This window comes from Phascolarctos cinereus, unplaced genomic scaffold (genome assembly GCF_003287225.1).
Source record: "Phascolarctos cinereus isolate Bilbo 61053 unplaced genomic scaffold, phaCin_HiC Scaffold_4;HRSCAF=312, whole genome shotgun sequence".
Lineage (NCBI taxonomy): Eukaryota > Metazoa > Chordata > Mammalia > Diprotodontia > Phascolarctidae > Phascolarctos > Phascolarctos cinereus.
In genome coordinates this window covers 644,600,463-644,619,047 of record NW_027555847.1, presented here as the reverse complement: position 1 = coordinate 644,619,047, position 18,585 = coordinate 644,600,463, and the positions used below count along the sequence as shown (strand labels likewise).

General features: G+C 36.5%; 1 protein-coding gene across 3 annotated transcripts in view; it reads left to right on the top strand.

Moving 5' to 3' along the window:
• Positions 1-18,585, top strand: part of TRAPPC9 (trafficking protein particle complex subunit 9) — a 942,595-nt gene that overhangs the window by 463,304 nt on the left and 460,706 nt on the right. The gene's annotated exons all lie outside the window — the stretch shown is intronic.

Below are 18,585 nucleotides of genomic sequence, written 5' to 3'. Positions count from 1 at the left end.
GAGAATTTAACCTTTTATTAATGAACTAGAATCACCATTAAGAAATTCAGTTAATCTGCTAGCTTTTAATGTGGTTATGCTCTCAAGTACTGAGGAGTGAGGGACTGTTTGTTCTGAAAGTCAGTGACCCCAGACTATTGTGCTTTTATAATTCTTCAGTCTACTTTATGTTATCCTTCTGTTTGTTCTCTCACTGTGAATTATCATTTATTCCTTCTGTCATTGTGCCACTTAGCCATAGTATGGCAGGCACATCCTTACTGAAGAAGTCATGTGGTATGTTGAAAAAATCCTTTCCTAGGGCATTGCCCAGGGTATTGAGAAGTTAAGTCCCATGGCCAATGTGTGAGATTCTGGTCTTTAATCAAGGTCTTCCTTACTCTAAGGTCACCTCTTTATTTCTTAGGCCGCACTGTCTGTCAGGACTAAATTTACTAAGAATAAATATAAAGTTCTACATATAGGTTCAAAAAATCAGCTGCAGAAGTATGGGATAAGATAGGTATGACTAACCATATTCATGCGGGGGAAAAAATGAGCTTTTTTAATTCACCTCATGCTCCATATATATCAGCAGTGTGACATGACAGCACCCCTCTTCTCCTCCACAAAAAGATAACTTGATTTTAATCAGCATAAGTGGAGGTGGAGTGTCTAGAATGAGGGAAGTGACAAACATTAGCTTTTTCTCATCATCAGAATACATCCCAAATATTATATTCATGTTGAGATGCCATATTTTTTGAAGGATATTGACATTCCAGAGAAGGGTAATTGGGATTATGCTTGTATCAAGCCAGATAAAGATCTGTGGAATAAGTTAAAGAAATTTAGGCTGAAGAAGAGGTTTAATACAGAGCAGGGTTGCGGTGGGTGGGTTGGAATTATAGCTTTTGTTAAATATGTGAAGGGCTGTCATATAGGAAAGGGATTAGACATGTTCTGCTTGGCCACAGAAGAATTAGGAGCAGTGGTTTGAAATTGGAAGAGAGATAGAGTTAGACTCCTTATAAGGAAAAACTTCCTAAGAATCTGAGAAATCTAAAAGGAGAACTGGCTGCCTGTGGAGCCAGTGCATTTCTCCTGAAGGTTTAAGTAAAGGTTGGATGATTACTGCTCAGGAATATTGTGGAGAAGATTGCTGTTTGGTCTTTTTGGAGCTTATCCTCCTAGGTAACTTTCAAATCTGAGCTTCTTGGATATTTTGATTCTGTTAGTTTGACCTTGACAGATGGGTGAGATGTCAAAGAGGCAAAGATATCATATGGTGGGACATTCAAGAAAAGGAATACAGAAGAGTTGACAATGTATTTTTATTACTATTTTGAGTTTGTGAGCTTTCCCTTGCAGAAATACAAACAGACATCACCTGACTTAATTAAAATCCTGTATTATTTTGCTATTAAGTGTTTACACAACATCAAAACAGTAAGATTGTTAGGAAATACATTTTAATAGATTGGTCCAAGGTTCCTTCCATGAAAAATGAGCATATAGGAAGATCCCCTTAAAATCTGTTATCAACCTTTCTGTGTTAGGATGGCAAATCCATTTTCATAGCATAGTCACAGGGCAGTGTGGAGGTGGTAGTAGTTATTACTGATATTAATAATAATGCCACTTGCAACTATAGCTACTTAGAAGCAACCAGTTGAATCAATTCCATTTCTGCTCCCCACAATTCCCCCCCCCCCGCATTCTCCACTCTCCCAAGAGTAGGACAGAATCTGCTTTACTTGGTGTGGAACCACATGGTCATATATATTTGATAAGTAAAAGGACGGTTAGGGTTTATTCTAGATAGACTTTCGTCACCTAGTAAAAGGAAACACAATCTCTCACATTGTTTATCATTTTCCATGTATTGTGTTTTGAATATTACTTGAGCACCTTTAGCAATGAGGAAATGACTCCTTTAATAAGTAATTTAAGTTTCATTTTAGGACTGTTAACTCTGAGGAAGGTCTTTCTTTGAGTGACAATTTGCCTTCTTCTAATCCCTATTTATTCACTTCAGTTCAACAAATACTTATCAAACATCTTTTACAGGAAAAGATCTTTAGTTTTACCTACTAGAGCTGTACAGACTAAGCCTAATCCCGTATAGCTCTTAAAATAATTTGACAGTTTAGACACCACTGTATTTTTTAACATCTTTATGACAGCATGGCATCATAGAAGGCGTCTTTGACTTAGATATACAGATCTTGGGTTTGAACTCCAGCTTCATTCTGTATAGTTATGTGACGTCCCTTAGAATCATAGCTAGGTTCATGGACTTGGAGCTGGAAGTCTCCTTGAGGTCATTCCAGGTTGTTAAATGAAATGGATAGATGTGAGAAGCAAGGTCAGGTAATAAGAGGAAACATCGCTCTCCAGAAAAAGGGGGAGATTGATTTGCCTTTTGCTGCAAGCCTGGCTTTGTCACTCATGACCTCTAAGGTTCCTTTCCTGCTCTCATTCTTATAAAAGGATGACTACAAAATAGTTGGCACAGTACTATAAGAACATTATCCAGAGTGCTAAATCACAGAATAATAATAGCATTTATACAGTGCTTTAAGGTTTGGAAAGTGCTTTACATGTTATCCTATTTGATGTTCACAACAATCCTAAAAGGTAGTATCATTCCCATTTTACAGATGAGGAACCCGAAGCTTAGAGATGTCAAGTGATTTGCCTAAGGCCACCACAGTTAGTAAGTGCCTGAGGTTGGATTTGAACTTAGGTCTACCTAATTTCAAGGCTGTCACTCTATCCACTTTGCCCTCTAAAACCAGCTGCTGCCTGCAAAGATAATTGAGGGAAACAGAAAGGACTGTTTTAGCTATCCTGGAAAGAAACTGAGGGTCAACGAAGGAAAAGTATCAATTTCCTGGGGTGGATGGGATGATGATGACTGCTACCAGAGAGAAGCTTTTTGCTTCTGTTTTCCCTGTTGAGGAGAATGCACTGGAGACACAGAACAAACATGACTAATGATCTCAGTGATAAGGAGATCAGAGAGCACTTTTCTGCTCTTAATCAGTTTAAATCACCTGTTCACATGAACTATAATCTCAGGTACCAAAAGTCCTGGGAGGTGTGCTTTTGTCAGTCGTGTTTGAAAGATCATGGAAAGAAGAAGAGCTGCTGTGGATATGGAGAAGATCAAATGTTTTCCTGGTTTACAAAATAGGAAGAGAATGGAATATGCAAACATTAGATTAGTGAGCTTGATCCTGATACCTAGGAAAGTTCTCCAGTATATTATTAAAGACATGTACAGTGAATATCTAGAAAAGGAAGCAGTGATCAGCATGACTTCACCAAGAACAGGTCTTGTCAGGTTAGCCATCTTTCCGTATTTAACAGGATTACCAAAGTGGTGGACTTGGAGAATGCTAAAGTTTATCTAGATTTTAGCAAAGCATTTGCTAAAGTATTCCATATTATTCTTTTGGAAAAGAAAGAAAGATGTGACCAAATGATAGATTTTGATAGATTTGGAAGTTTGATGGGTTTGGAATTGTTTGACTGGCCAGGCTCAAAGAAGAGTCCTTGGTTCAGTGCCGTCTTGGAAGGAGTGGCCTTCAGTTATGTGCCCCAGGAATCCATGCTTGTTCCTGTGTTATTTAACATTTTTTCTTAACGACTTAGATAAAGGCATAGATAGAACATATCAGATTTTCAAATGACAGTACACTAGGAAGAATAGCTAACACCCTGGATGGCAGAGTTGAGATCCGACCAGATTTAGATAGGCTAGATTATTGAGTTTAAATCTAATAAGGTGAAATTTAATATGGATAAATATAATCTTACAATTGAGTTTGAAAATCAGCTACATAGTTGAAAGTACAAGTTAGGGATGGCATACTTAGGTATTAGTTTGTCTGAAAAAGATCTAGAGATTTTAGTGAACTGAAAAGCTCAGTATGAGTTAGCAATATGATATGGTAGTCACTGAAGCTAAGAGGATTTAAGTCTACATTGAGAGACATAGCTTCCAGCAATAGAAGGGGTATTATTCCTGATATTCTCTGATTTTCTTAGACCCTATCTTGACTACTGTGTTTACAATTCTGGGAACCATGGTTTAGGAAAGACATTGATAAGGTAGAGAAAATAGAAGAGGGCAATTGGAATGGCAAATGGCCTTGATTTGCCGTCCTAGAGCTGGGGAATAGAATACTCAAGGGGAATATGATAGTTCTTCTCACATATGAAGTACCTTATGTAGAATGACGAGGTGACTTCCTCTCATATAAAGTATGAGGGTTGGACTAAATGATCTTTGATGTCCCTTTCAGCTTTAGATGTATGATCCTTTGGTTGATAGGTTCCACATTGCCCTGAAGGAAGAACTAGAAGGTGGAAGTTGCAAAGAGGCAATTAGAGTTATTCACAAATAGAATGCATTGTCTTGGAAGGTAGTTTGTTGCTCACTCATTGGAAGTCTTTTATTTTATTTTTGCCTCATTTGTATGAGATAATTGCTCCTTTTTATCTCTCCCTATATAGTTTCATTTTTTTTTTAGAATCACTCCATCATATTTAGCTCAGCTCAAGCCTTTCTTTCAAACTACCCAAATAAAAAATGGCATAATAGAACTGATGATATTTTTATATATGAGAAGTAAATGATTTGACCTTATTGAGTCCCATATAATTGGTCCTTAAAATTTACTTTATATTTCTTCTGGATGTTATATGTCAAAATTTCCCTTAAGTACTGCTGCTTTTCTCACAAAAACCTGAATGTCTTTTAGTTTATTAAATGTTCATTTTTTTTCCATTAAGGATTGTACTTAATTTTGATGGGTAAGTTACCGTTGATCATAACCTAACTCTATGAAACCGTAACATAACTCTGTGAAATATAGTATTCCAAGACATATGGTCCTTCAACGTAGTAACAGATAAGTCTTGTGTAGTATGTATTGTAGCTCCATAATATTTATATATTTTTTTTATCTTGCTTCCAATATTTTCTCCTTAACCTGGGAGCTTTGAAACTTGTCTATGATATTCTTGGAATCTCTTTCAGGTGGTGATTGGTGGATTGTTTCTATTTTCTATTTCTGCTTTGCCTTCTTGTTATAGAACTTCAGGACAATTTTTATTATTCCTTTATGTTTTAGAATGTCATTAGCTTGCCTTTGCCCAATTTTAGTTTTCAAGGAATTATTTTCTAATTTTTTCTTGATCCTCTGATTTTTTAAGTCATTTTAAAGTTCTTCTAAGAAATCTTTTTGTGCTTGGGATCATTTGACGTTTATCGTTGAAAAAGGAGTAGCTTTTTTTAGCTCCATTATCTTTCTCCTATATGAACCCAGATCTTCTCAATCTCCATAATAGTTATCTGTGGTTGTTGTTCTTTCTCCTATGCTTGCTCATTTTATTTTTTGTAGCTATTAGTGTGATCAAGTTCTAGTCCAGAGGTATGGGGAATAATGCCCCAAGCCTCATATCCTTCTTAACTGTTATTTTTTCCCAGGGCTCAACCTTGGGCCGTCCTCTCCACTTCTGAGACACCACTAGGGCTCCCATTAAGCTGTCCCACAGATGATTGTACTCCCTGCTGTCCATCTTGGGGCTGCAAACTACAGCTGTCCTCTCTTCCCTGGAACTGAAACTAGGGACTCTGCTGTCCTGAAAGTTCCTACAGCAAGCAGGGTCCCTTCTCCTCTGCTACTGCACTTATAAGGTATGTGCTAGCTCCTTCTGCTGGCAGCCATGGCTGTGGATGGGTCTGATCAGCACAGCTGTGCTTGTTATCCCTTGATATTGGAAGATCCTGCAGTCTTCTCCTCCTCAGCCGTCAGATATTCTGTCTCTCCCCCCCCCCATTGGTGAGATAAAAGTTTGTAAGGCACAGTCTGCCTCCCAGCCCCAGCTGCGCCCCAGGGCTTGTTGTTTGTGGATTCAGCAGAGTTGGCCTGGAGGTGTTTGCATTTCACTCAGGTTGAACCTCTGCCCCTGGAGGTCAGGTCTTTGCTGGAGTCTTCTTAGCTTGTCTTAGGAGAACAACTGCTTTACATTGACTTTTGTTCATTTCCCTCTGAGGCAATGTTCTGTTTTTTTCTGTGGAGCAAATTTGGAGAGTCAAGTTTTCTGACCTACTCAGCCATCTTCCCAGAATCTTTGGAGGTCTTTAAACAGAAGCTGGATGGTCACTTGCTGGATACATTTGTTTTGGATATGGGTTAGAGTAGTTCATTGCAGAGGCCTTTCCAAACTCTGGAATTCTATCAATCTCTGCTCCAGTCTAATGACACTAATGTCCAGAGAGTTGAAATGATTTGCTGAATTGTCATATCCATAGGAAATAGGACAGGTAGGTTTCAATTAAATAGTCTCTGATTCTAAAAATTATTTTCTTTCTATTAGACTATTCTGTATGTGAACCTCAGCTTCTGTATCTGTAAAATAGGCATAATCACTCTCTACCCTGCTTTTTTTTTTTTACAGGACCATTGGAATAGTCAAATGAGATAAAAGGCGTGATATTGCCTCAAAATTATAAAATATTGTGTAAATTGGAGATAATCATTATTATTGGGAATTCATGCTTTTGTTAATGGGGGTCCTACTATAAGGCAAATCACAAATTCTCTATACCTCAGTAGAAAGTCTTCATGAGTTTCTGTACTGTAGTAGGATATGCAAATACTTGTGCTTTGCTGGCCTTCAGAGAGCTTCAAGGTCATCTGAATACCATGATAAGACATCTAAGGTCTTCAGTGGATTATTGTTTTCTACAGAAAAGAATGGAGCATGTATAATGGACCAATATTCTTAATCCAAGTCTGGTGGCTTATTAATTAATATGTTTGTTCATTCCTTCCTTAAGTATTTTTTTAAAAGAATATTTTGAAAATAGAACATTACACTATGTGCAGTGAAGGGATACAAAAATGAAAAATGAAATAGTACCTGCTGTGAAGGTGTTTATAATCTGAAAGAAGATATACTACATGTATTCAGATAACCATCGTACAAAAGAGATCATGATGCACTCATAGGAGTACAAATTACTGTTGTATCATGAGGGAGAGATCTTTTTCGGGGGGTGGGATTAGACAAGGCTTCATGAAAAAGCTCACGCTGTGCACCTGGACTCTGAAGAATCAGTAGACTTTCAACAGCCAGAGTACAGGTATTGTAGATGGGAGCAATATGAACAAAGATATATCAGTGGAAAAGTAGGGGTACAAAAATAGTTTATGTTGTCTGGAGCATAGAGGAATTAGGTGGAGGGAAGGAAAGTAGTATGGTATAAGAGTAAAAAATATTATGGTGATAGATTGTGGAGGGCCCTGAGTGCCAAGCTAAGGAGTTTGGATTTTATGTGTAAGCAGTGAAGGAACTATTAAATGCCAAGAATGAGAAAGACTTTTACAAAGTAAAGCATCATGTTTGGGGCTCCATACCAAGTGGCCATGTGGTAATCATTAATTTTTGGTTATGATGGCTAAGACCAAAGTATTTCTGGAGATGTGAGTTTACTTGCAAAGAGTTTAATCTTAGTTATTTTTCAGTCATTGAGCATTTATTGAGCATTTGCTACATGTCAGACAATGTGCTGGGCATAAAAAGAACTGCAAAAACATTTCCTGCCCTGAAAGAGCTCATGTTCTAATGAGAGAGACAACATTCAAATAATTATGTGTATGCCAGATAGATACAGTGTAAATGGAAGGTAATCTCAGATGTAAAGTACTAGCAGTGTGTGTGTATGCGTGTGTGCATGTGTAAGATACCTAGAAAGGCTACTTGTAAAAAGTGGCATTTGTGTTGACTCCTAAAGACCACCAGGAGGGCACAGGTAAGGCAGGTGAACTTTCCAGGCATTGGTAGACTGCTGGTGAAAAGCCATAGGGTCAGGAGATGGAGTGCCATGTACCATATATAGCAAGGAGGCCATTTTCACTGCTTACCTACAGGAGAATATATGTAAGAAGTATAGAAAAGTGGAAAGGAGTCATACTGGTAAGGACTTTAAATGCCAAAAAGCATTTTATATTTGATTATGGAGGTAACAGGGAACCTTTGGAGTCTGTTAAGTAAGGGGAAGTAACATGGCAGAGCTATGCCTTTGGGAAGATCACGTTAACAGAGAAGTGGAAGATGAATTAAGAGTAGGGAGAGAAGAGGCAGCAAGGCAAATCAGAAGCCTGTTGCAATCGTCTAGGCAATAAATGATGAGGGCCTATACCAGAGGGGTGTCTATGTGTGTAGAGAGAAGGGACATAGGAGAAACATTGTGAAGGTGGAAGTGAGAAGATTTGGCTGTGAATTGGAAATGAATGACAATGAGGAGTGAAGAGTACACTGAAGTTGTGAGCCTGGGTAACTAGAGGAATGGTGGTACCCTTGACAGTATTTTTAAACATTCAATTTCTTTTTTTTCAATTAAGAAAAATCTACTTTATCTCCCCTCCCACTGAAAAATTAAGAAAAACAAAATGCCTTTTACAGTAAAAGGAAAGTGGGGAAAATTGGGAGTGTTTGCAGGAGAGTAGAAGAGAAATCAAGAGTTTGTTTTGGACTTGTTAAGTTTGACACACCTGTGGGGCATTTAGTTTGAGATGTCAATCAATAGTCAATAAATATTTATTAAATACTGTGTTAAGCTGTGGGTATACAAATAAAAAGAAAAACTAAGACAATACTTGTCCTCAAGAAATTTACAATCTAATGGGGGAAGATTATGCCCATTTGGAAATTTAAAAAGCATAGTGAAGGGCAGCTAGGTGGTACGGTGGATAGAGCTCCAGCTTAGGAGTCAGGAGTTCAAATGTGGCCTCAGACACTTGACACTTACTAGCTGTGTGACCTTGGGCAAGTCACTTAACCCCGATTGCCTCACTCCCCCCCCAAAAAAAAAGCAGAGTGAGAAATAAAATACTAAATACATTTCTTAACAAAGTTTCTCTGATAAAGGCCTCATTTCTCAAACATATAGAGAGCTGACTCAAATTTATAAAAATTAGAGCCATTCCCCAGTTGTGACAAAAGATATGAACAGTTTTCAAATGAAGTAATCAAAGCTATATTTCTCATTTTACTTTTCTGTTCTATTAGGCAGTCTGAAAGATATGAGGTAGTATCTCAGAATTGTTTGCGTTTCTCCAATCAATAGTGAGTTAGAACATTTTTTCTTCATGCAAATAAACAATTCTGAGGTACTACTTCATATTTATGAGAAATATTGGAGAGGATGTGGGAAAAATGAGACATTAATACATTGTTGGTGGACTTGTGGACTGATTCAGCCATTCTGCAGAACAATTTGGAACTTTGCCCAAAGGGCTATAAAAACTATGCATATTCTTTGACCTAGCAATACCACTGCTGGGTCTGTATCCCAAAAGAGATAAAAAACAAAAAGGAAAAGGACCTACATGTACAAAAATTTTCAGTGTTTCCTGATTGCCTGCAGAATAACATGCAAATTCCTTTAGCTGAAATTTATGATCCTTCATAATCTTTTTCTAATCTATCTTTCCAGTCTTATTTAATGTTTCTATTTTTTTGTGAATTACCAATTCCAACCAAAATGGACTAGCTCTTCTCTGAACTTGATGTCATTTCCTGTAACTGTGCTTTTGTAGATGTTAATGTCTGGAATGTACTCCTCTTTCATTTCTGTCTCAATGACTACTTTTCTGTCTTTTTTCTATCCATTCTTATTTTACATACCATTTTCTCCATGAAGCTTTTGCTTAACTTTCTCAACTGAAAGTGTTCTCTCCTTCCTCACATTTCCCCAGAGGACTTTGGGTTTCTCTTTTGCTGCTATTACTCTTTACCTTCTATTATCTATCTTTGTATGTGTTATCTCCCTCTTCTCACAGTGTCTCGAGTATAGGGATAGTGTCATTTAAAATCTTTGTATATCCTGTGCTTAATATAGTATTTTGTTCATATTAAGAGCTTAATATAAATGTTTGAATTGATCACTTTCTCTGATGTGTTTTACGTTCTTTTTCCACTCTTCTATTATAAGATTCTGGTCACATTCACACTCACAAACCAGAAAATTGTAAATTTTATTCTTTTAAACATCTTTGTTGTGCATTTTAAACTAAAATACTACATCTTCTTTGGCCTTGGTAAGTGATGTCTATGTGCTATATCCAGAAAATAGTTTCATTATTTGTCCAGAGAATGTTGGGCATGGATTTCTGAACAGATTTATTTAACAAGCATAATCCTGTGGACACATGCTGAAATCTTCTTACCCATTCAAACAGAGAAAACAGAATAACTAAAGAGCTGTTGCAAAGGTGAATATTAGTCTATTCATTACCAAAAAACCCCCATCAAGAATGAATGTGATTTTATGTGGTGTGTTTGTTTTTATTTTTAATTTTTTAAAAGAAGATTGACTCGGATTCAAGTCTCAGATTTTATGATGACTTGCAAAAAAAAATCTATTTATCCTAATATTGAGTAATAGTCCTTTCTGGAAGCATGGCATCCTGAAAAATATCTAGCATAATAGATATGGAAAAGGTCAAAACATTTGTACTAGAAGTGAGCCTCCCCTCCTTAGTGTCTCATCCCCCTTTAGTGGACCTCTCATACATACATATATATATATATATATATATGTATATATGCACACCACATTATACCATGTAAATGATATAATAGTTATTGTGCATGTCATGCTTACTAAGTAAAGTTCAAACTAATTTGCCTATATAAAATTAATCCATCTACATGGGTTATCTAAATGTATGGATTATAGCCAGTAGGTATCATGGTTGATATGACCTGAGGCCAGGCCCACATCTGGAGAAAGAAGTGGAGCCAACGTCTTCATCTGTATTCTGGCTAGGGAGAAAGGGCAAGTAGGCCTCAGGAGTACTAGTGAGGTTGGGCACTCCTTTCTTCATTTTCAGAGAGGGATATCAGGCTGGGATTATCTTTATCATCCCCTTTAAATTTGTCAGTTGGGGTACAAGTTTGGATTCAAAAGGAAAGATTCTTCTCTGTTCACTCTTAAGGGGAAAGGGTAGCCTTTAGCTTATACTTGCAGATCAGCCCCTTCCTACTATGTGCTGATAACACAAAAGACCATCAGAAATAGTCAATAGCAAGGAAACCCACTGCTCCATGCAAAACTGAAAACAGAAGTTTTATGAGTTCTACAGCTTAGAATATACCAGAAAATAAACAATAGCAAATGAGGCTTTTGCCTGGGAGCAAGGTGCTAAATTACACTAACTTATTGAAACAGTGTATACAAAACAAACTGTAAAGTGCCACATAAATGTCAGTTATTGTTATTCTCAATAACCATTATTTTCATTATTATTGCTTTCTGGGATATCAAACTCTGATAATGATAACAGCTAAAATTTATGTAACATTGTAAGATTTGCAAAGTGATTTCTGTGTATTACCTTATTTAATTCCCACAACAGCCCTTTAAGTTAGTTGATATTTTTATTCTCACTTTACAGTTTAGGAAATTGGGGCTAAGAAAGTATACATGACTTAATTATAGTCAGAGAAGCGTTGATTATTATATGAAGTCTTCTTTATGCTAAGGCTAGTACCATTTCTACTCTATCTGTATTTCACTCAGCAATCATTCATTCTTGCCTATTGTATAGAAGGATTTTGGGGGAGATAGAAAACTCAGTAAGACAGGGTGTCTCCCCTTAAGAAGCTTATGGTGAATGAGAAATTAATGGATAAATTATCAAAATTTTGAAAAATGAGGAACAATTTAAGATCATTAATCACCATGGAAAGAGCAGTTTCAGTCATAGAACTTATAGTTAATTAGAGAGATAAGTCACTGATAATTATAATATACTATAATTAAATTGAAGTGAGCTGAATAAATCCATTGGCTTGGGACAGAATAAACTGTCCTGTGAAGTCTGAGGAAAATTGGGAAAAACTTCATAGAAATAGCATTTGAGTTTTGCTTGAAATAATGAATAGAAATTCTGCAACCAAGAGAAGGAGGCATGTTTTGAGTATAGATAACAATCCAGTGTGAGAAAGTATTAAAAGGCAAAGTAGAGACAGTTTGTGTAGAATCTTGAATGACAAGCAAAGGAGTCTAAAGTTTACCTGAAGAAATAGAAATTCATTAAACAAGATGAGCAGAATTATGTCACGGTGTAGCTATGTGCAAAAAATATTATTCTAGCAGTAGGGTGAAGGATAGATTGGAGGAGAGAGAATAGGAGAAGAGAGAAGACCAATTTGGAAGTTTTGACACTTTTCTGGGTGAGAGTAAGGAAGGCTTGGAATATGGTAGTGGTAGTAGAAATAGAGAACAGGCAAGTGAAAATAATGCTATGGAAATGGTATTGACAGGACTTGAATATTAGAGGTGAGGGATGAGGGAAGAATCAAAAATAACAAAGAGGTAGCATGCGTGGCAGACTGAGTCAGTGGTGATGCAACAGAAAGAAAGAATCAAGTCACAAAGGAACTGCTGCAGAAGAAGGGTGAGACTTTTCTTTCCAAGTCTTTTGGTTTGGTTCTGATGACCTTTTCTAAAACAGAGGCTGAGTAATAGCAATGATTCTATTATTGGACTGTTTTGAAGGATAAGCCTTACTTGGCATGCATGTTAGGATGTATTTCTTAAAAATAGGTCACATAACTTATTATCTGACTATGAGATCTTTGAAGATAGTCATGACAGTGATTTCATCTTTATGTTCCCTACAGGTGCATACGTGGTATTCTAGACATGAGTGCATGATAAACACTTATTTGGTAATTCCAGGTCTTTGTGGAAGGTTTCATTTAAGAAATCTCAACAGTTTATAAACTTGCTGCACTAGATTTTATCATACTTTTCTATGAAGGAAGCCTGGTGAATGATGATACAGAGCCAGCTGGCATTTGAGTTTTGTGTCAGGTAATCAGTAGAAATTCTGCAACAAAGAAAGGAAGGACAGCCATTCCAGGCATAGGGAATAGCATGAGCAAACAGGAAGAGAGAATAGAGTGTGTTTTGAGGACAGAGAGCAGTCAAATATTAGACAAAGACTAAAAGGTAGGATGGCAACAATTAATAACCAAATGAGAAAATTCAGGGGAAAAGAGAAAGAAAGCATACTTTTTTGATGTTATGATTATTTTAAAGATATTTTTCTCACAGTGCCAAACTATAGATTCCTTGTACTTCTGTTATTTTAATATTGAATAATTAGTTGGCATTGTTTTGTTGGTAGTGCATATATTCCTATTGGTTGCTTAATTTACAATGGAGTCCATACTAGGGCCACAAATATACTTGCATCTCTTATGAATGATCCAGTTGTTGTCTTCTCCTTTGTTACTTCTCCTTACTTCTCCTTTGTTAATTTTTGACTTTTGTAGAGAAGATTTTTGGTCAGATTTGTTTTGAACTCGATGGCCTCTGATGGCCTTCTTTTGACTTGGGATTCTGTAATTCTATGATTTTGATTCTTAAAGGACCAGCCAGGGCTTTGGCAGATATGGGACAAAGGTTAGTGTCTGAACATGTGTTAGGAAGTGAGGACCTATAGTGAAATGGAAATGTCACTCTTGGGAATGAATAAAAACCTTACATAGAGGTAGCCCCTAAGTATTAAAAGAGAAGAAGGAAAAGGAAAGACCTATCTGAAAGTTGTATTAGATCTGTTAACTTCCATGAAATTTTCTAATTGGTGGTTTCAAGGGGAAACATAATCTATGTGTGTATGTATATGAATGTATATATGTATATATAAATATATGTATAGATATCTGTATATAGATAGATGTATATAGATATTTATAGAAGTGCATTCCTTAATACTTTAATAATCTGTTCTTTCATCAGTACAAACCTTCTTATCAATACAGACTACATCCTTCCATTCCTTAGTATGTGGTCTTCATAAATTGCCATGGTCCCATCTATGCAACTATATGTATGCATGTACATATGTACTTACATATGGACATATCATTTATGTGCATATATGTAATTTGTATTTGTGTAGATATTCATATGTATGTGTGCATACATATACATTTATAATATTTATAAAATATATTACTGTTTGTATGCATCTTGCTTTATATGTAATAATTTGCTTTTTCATTTCCCTCAGTTTAACTCGGATTCCTTTCCCCCGATAAATGTTTTACAAGTTCATTTTACTGATGAAAGATTTTGCTGTGATTAAAGATTTCATGAAGTTATGACAAGGGTGTAATAGATCTTCATTCTTCAAGGCTTCGCTTGCCTTGAGCTGATTGAGTAGGCTGGGCGTTGATGGCTGTCAGAATGAATGACTGTCTCACATTCACTGTAACTCCATTAGAGTAGGCCACCCCGCCCTTCTAGAGTTAAACTCAAATATACAGCCTTAAGGAAAGAGTATTTTAAGGACATGCAGTCAAGCAGGATAGGGTATTCACCTGCTTCCCTGGAAAAGAGTTCATATTTGTAATAGATTGTAAAATGGATTTTCCAAGAATATCTTGTGGCATGTTAATGATGTGCTGCCTGCAGTGTGGCCCCAACTGCATGCTCAGTATTCTTGGACAAGAACCTCTTTTTTAGTAAATCATTTGGCTAAGTATGGAAGTAAAGAAAATGGAGTATTACAGAAATAGAGAAAGAAAATAGAGTGCTACATTTGAGGTCAGGGGCTCTGGATTCAGGTCTCAATTCTGATGCATACCAACTTTTTAACTCTTATTGTTTTCTAACACTGTTGCGGTTTCATGGTGTATTGTGGTGGTACCATCTCAAAGAATTCAGAATCAGACCATCTCTGATCCAAGTACAGGCATTTATTGAGGATTGATGCCCCTCAGAAGCAGGCTAGGTTCCAATAGGAACCAACAACTTAGTAAGACAACACAGGTAAATTTATAGTGTAATGATGCTGATTACACAACAAAAATTATGAATGTTTAAAAGGCAGGAGGGGTTTGTTAAGGTATTAAGTAATAGGGGAGGGGTCCCTTCTATGATTCAGTGGTCAGACATCCTGCTCATGCTGCTTTCTGATTGGCTAGCTACTGTGGTCCTGTCTGGTCAAGATGTTAAGTATTGTGTTCTTATCTTGGGCTAAATGGATGATGTAGTTGTGGTTGAGTACAAGAACACATCTGTTCAAATATGTGAATTGTATCTGAGGGCAGTGGCTAGCTAAGAACAGTGGTTATATTGAGTCTGGGGGCCTGAGGTGTGGTTAAAGCCAGATTATGTGGATAAATCAGGACATGCCTACTGTTCTGTGGGGCCTATAAGGAAGTTAGAATGTCAGGGCTGCCCCTAATAAAACTGGGGGCAGCTTTATTAGGATTCCGTCAATACCATCTGTGTTTTCCCTCTTGTCTCATTTCTATGTAATCATGCATTCCATTATCTGAATGATTATTATGGGAAAGAGGGATTAAATTTATTTGTTTGGTGCCACTGAGTAGAAACCAATGGCAGAAATGACAAAGAAGTAGATTTTAGTTCCATATAAGGGCAAGCTTACCAGTACGAATCTTTCAAAAAATGGATTGGGGTACTTTAAAAGGTAGAAGTTTTCAGAGAGAGGCTTGATGACCACTTGCTGGTGTAAAAATTACTCTTGTTTCAGGTTGGTACTAAACTTGATGACCTTTGAGGTGTTAGTTTTAGTGTTAACATTTTTTGTTTTTTGACCTGTTCAGACTTTAAAACACTGTTTCTATTGTCACGCCTTATAGCACTATACTGCTCCATAATAATCTCTCCCTTCTTTGACTTCCTCTAATACCTATTGCTTTTCCTGATCTTTTGATACTTACCATATATCACTAGATTTTGTTAACTAATCTTCCACATAACTTCTTCAACAAAATTATATACTTATTTTTAATATATATCCAATAATACATTAGTGTTCCAATTTTTCCACATCTTTTCCAACATTAATCATTTTCCTGTTTTGTCATGTTAGCCAATCTAACAGGTGTGATGTGATACCCCAGAGTCATTTTGATTTGCATTTCTGTAATCAATAGTGACTTGGAACATTTTTTTCATATGACTATGAATAGCTTTAATTTCTTCCTCTGAAAACTGCCTGTTCATTTTCTTTGACCATTTATCAATTGGGGAATGACTTGTATTCTTATAAATTTGACTTAGTTCTCTATATGTTTTAGAAGTGAGGCCCTTAGAGTCACTGGTTGTAAAAATTATTTCTCAGTTTTCTGCTTCCCTCCTAATCTTGGTTGCATTGGCTTTGTGCAAAAACCTTTGCAATTTAGTGTAATCAGAATTATCCATTTTGCATTTCATAATGTTCTCTATCTCTTTTTTGGTCATAATTTCTTCTGTTCCCCATAAATCTGAAGGTAAACTATTCCTTGATCTCCCAGTTTGCTTATGGTATCAGCCTTTATATCTAACTCATGTACCCATTTTGACTTTATTTTGGTATATGGTGTAAGATTTTTGGTCTGTGCCTAGTTTCTGCCATACTCTTCCAGTTTTCCCAGCAGTTTTTGTCAAATAATGAGTTCTTATCCCAGAAGCTGGGGTCTTTGGGTTTATCAAACAGTAGATTACTGTAGTCAAACAGTAGATTACTGACTACTGTGTCTTGTGTACGTGACATATTCCACTGATCCACCACTCCATTTCTTAGCCAGTACCAAGCAGTTTTGATGATTGCCACTTTATAATACAATTTAAGATCTTGTGTGACTAGGCCACCTTCCCTCGTGTTTCTTTTCATTAGTTCCCTTGATATTCTGGACCTTTTGTTCTTCCAGATGAATCTTCTTATTATTTTTTCTAACTCTATAAAATAATTTTTGGTAGTTTAATTGGTATGGCACTGAATAAATAAATTAATTTAGGTAGAATTGTCATTTTTATTATATTAGCTTGGCCTACCCATGAGCAACTGATGTTTTTCCAATTATTTAGATCTGACGTTATTTGTGTGAAAAGTGTTTTGTAATTGTGTTCATATAGTTCCTGGGTTTGTTTCGGCAGGTAGACTCCTAAATATTTTATAATGTCTACAGCAACTTTAAATGGAATTTCTCTTTCTATCTCTTGCTGTTGAGCTTTGTTGGTAATATATAGAAATGCCAATGATTTATGTGGGTTTATTTTATAGCCTGCAACTTTGTTAAAGTTGTTTATTATTTCAAGTAATTTTTTCACTTGATTCTCTAGGATTCCCTAAGTATACCCATCATATCATCTGCAAAGAGTGATAGCTTTGTTTCTCCTTAGAGCCCTTAATAACCTAGTATCTTTGTGTATTACCACTCTTCTTCCATCTGGTACAGTGACAATGATCTGTTTTGCTGTTCCTCAAACACAACCCTCCACTTCTCAGCTAAAGTTCCACCTTCTACAAGACTTCTTTTCCTGATTCTCCTTGATTTTAATCCATTTCATCTGAGGTGATCTCAGTTTATTCTGTCTATAGTTCATCTATGTCATAATTGTGAATTTTCTCCCCATTAAACTGTGAACTCCTTCAGAGGAGGGACTGTTTTTCTTTTTCTTTTCTTTTCTTTTTTTTTTTTCCCCTTTCTTTGTATCTCCAGTGTTTAGGACAATGCCTGGCACATAGCAGGTGCTTAATGAATGCTAGTTGACTGACTGATTTACTAAACTCCATAGAAAGAAAGTGTCTTGCCAAAAGTTATGTGCCTCCTAAGTAGAAGGGAATTGACCCTAACTCTTCTGACTTAAAGCCTTGCATTTTTACACTGTTATGCTGCCTCCTAGAAAGCTGTTCACAGTGGAAAAGGAATGCTTCTTCCTATATGCAGAACAGTTGACTTCTCACCTTGACTTTTTAAATGTGGGAATCTGAGAATGGCTTAAATTTCTATTTCTAATCTCTGGCAGCTACATTTTGCTGAAATGACAAGGTATATTGTTTCTCCTACGTCACCAATAAGGATGTTTATCTGTTACAGATCTTTTTTCACCTGGTTCTTTTGGGCAATGGTATTCTCAGATCTATTTATACTTCTTAGTCTAGATTTTGTCTAACTGGTGACCAAGATTGTAAGAGGACTGGAAACTGCCATTCATAGCATCACAAAATCAGAACCTCAAAGACCATCTAGTCCAGCTCTTAGCTATGAGGCCATCTCTTTCCACCCTCCCTAGAAGTGGTCAATAAGCCTTTGCTTCAAGGAATAGCTAATGGAACTTGAGAGATTGAGCCTAGAAAATCAAATATTTAGGAGACTTGATATTTTTCTTTAGTAGTTTGAGAGTTATCATGTGGAAAAGTGATTAGCTTGGCTTTGTTTGGCCTCAAAGAATAGAATCTGAAACAGTAGGTGTAATTTATATAGAAATCAGTTTTGGCTTGATAACACGAAGAGGCGCCTCTAACAATTACAACTACTTCAAGAGATGGCGCTTTCTTAGTCATTGGAAGTATTTTAAGTGGAGCTTGGATGATTGATTGTTTGGAATATTGTAACAGGAACTCTTGTTTATGTATGTATTCTCACCTGGCTGTACTACTCTGGGACTTCGTCTCTCTTTCTTTCTCTCTTTCTCTCTTTCTCTTTCTTTCCCTCCCTCCCTCCCTCCCTTCCTTCCTTCCTTCCTTCTTTCCTTCCTTCCTTCTTTCCTTC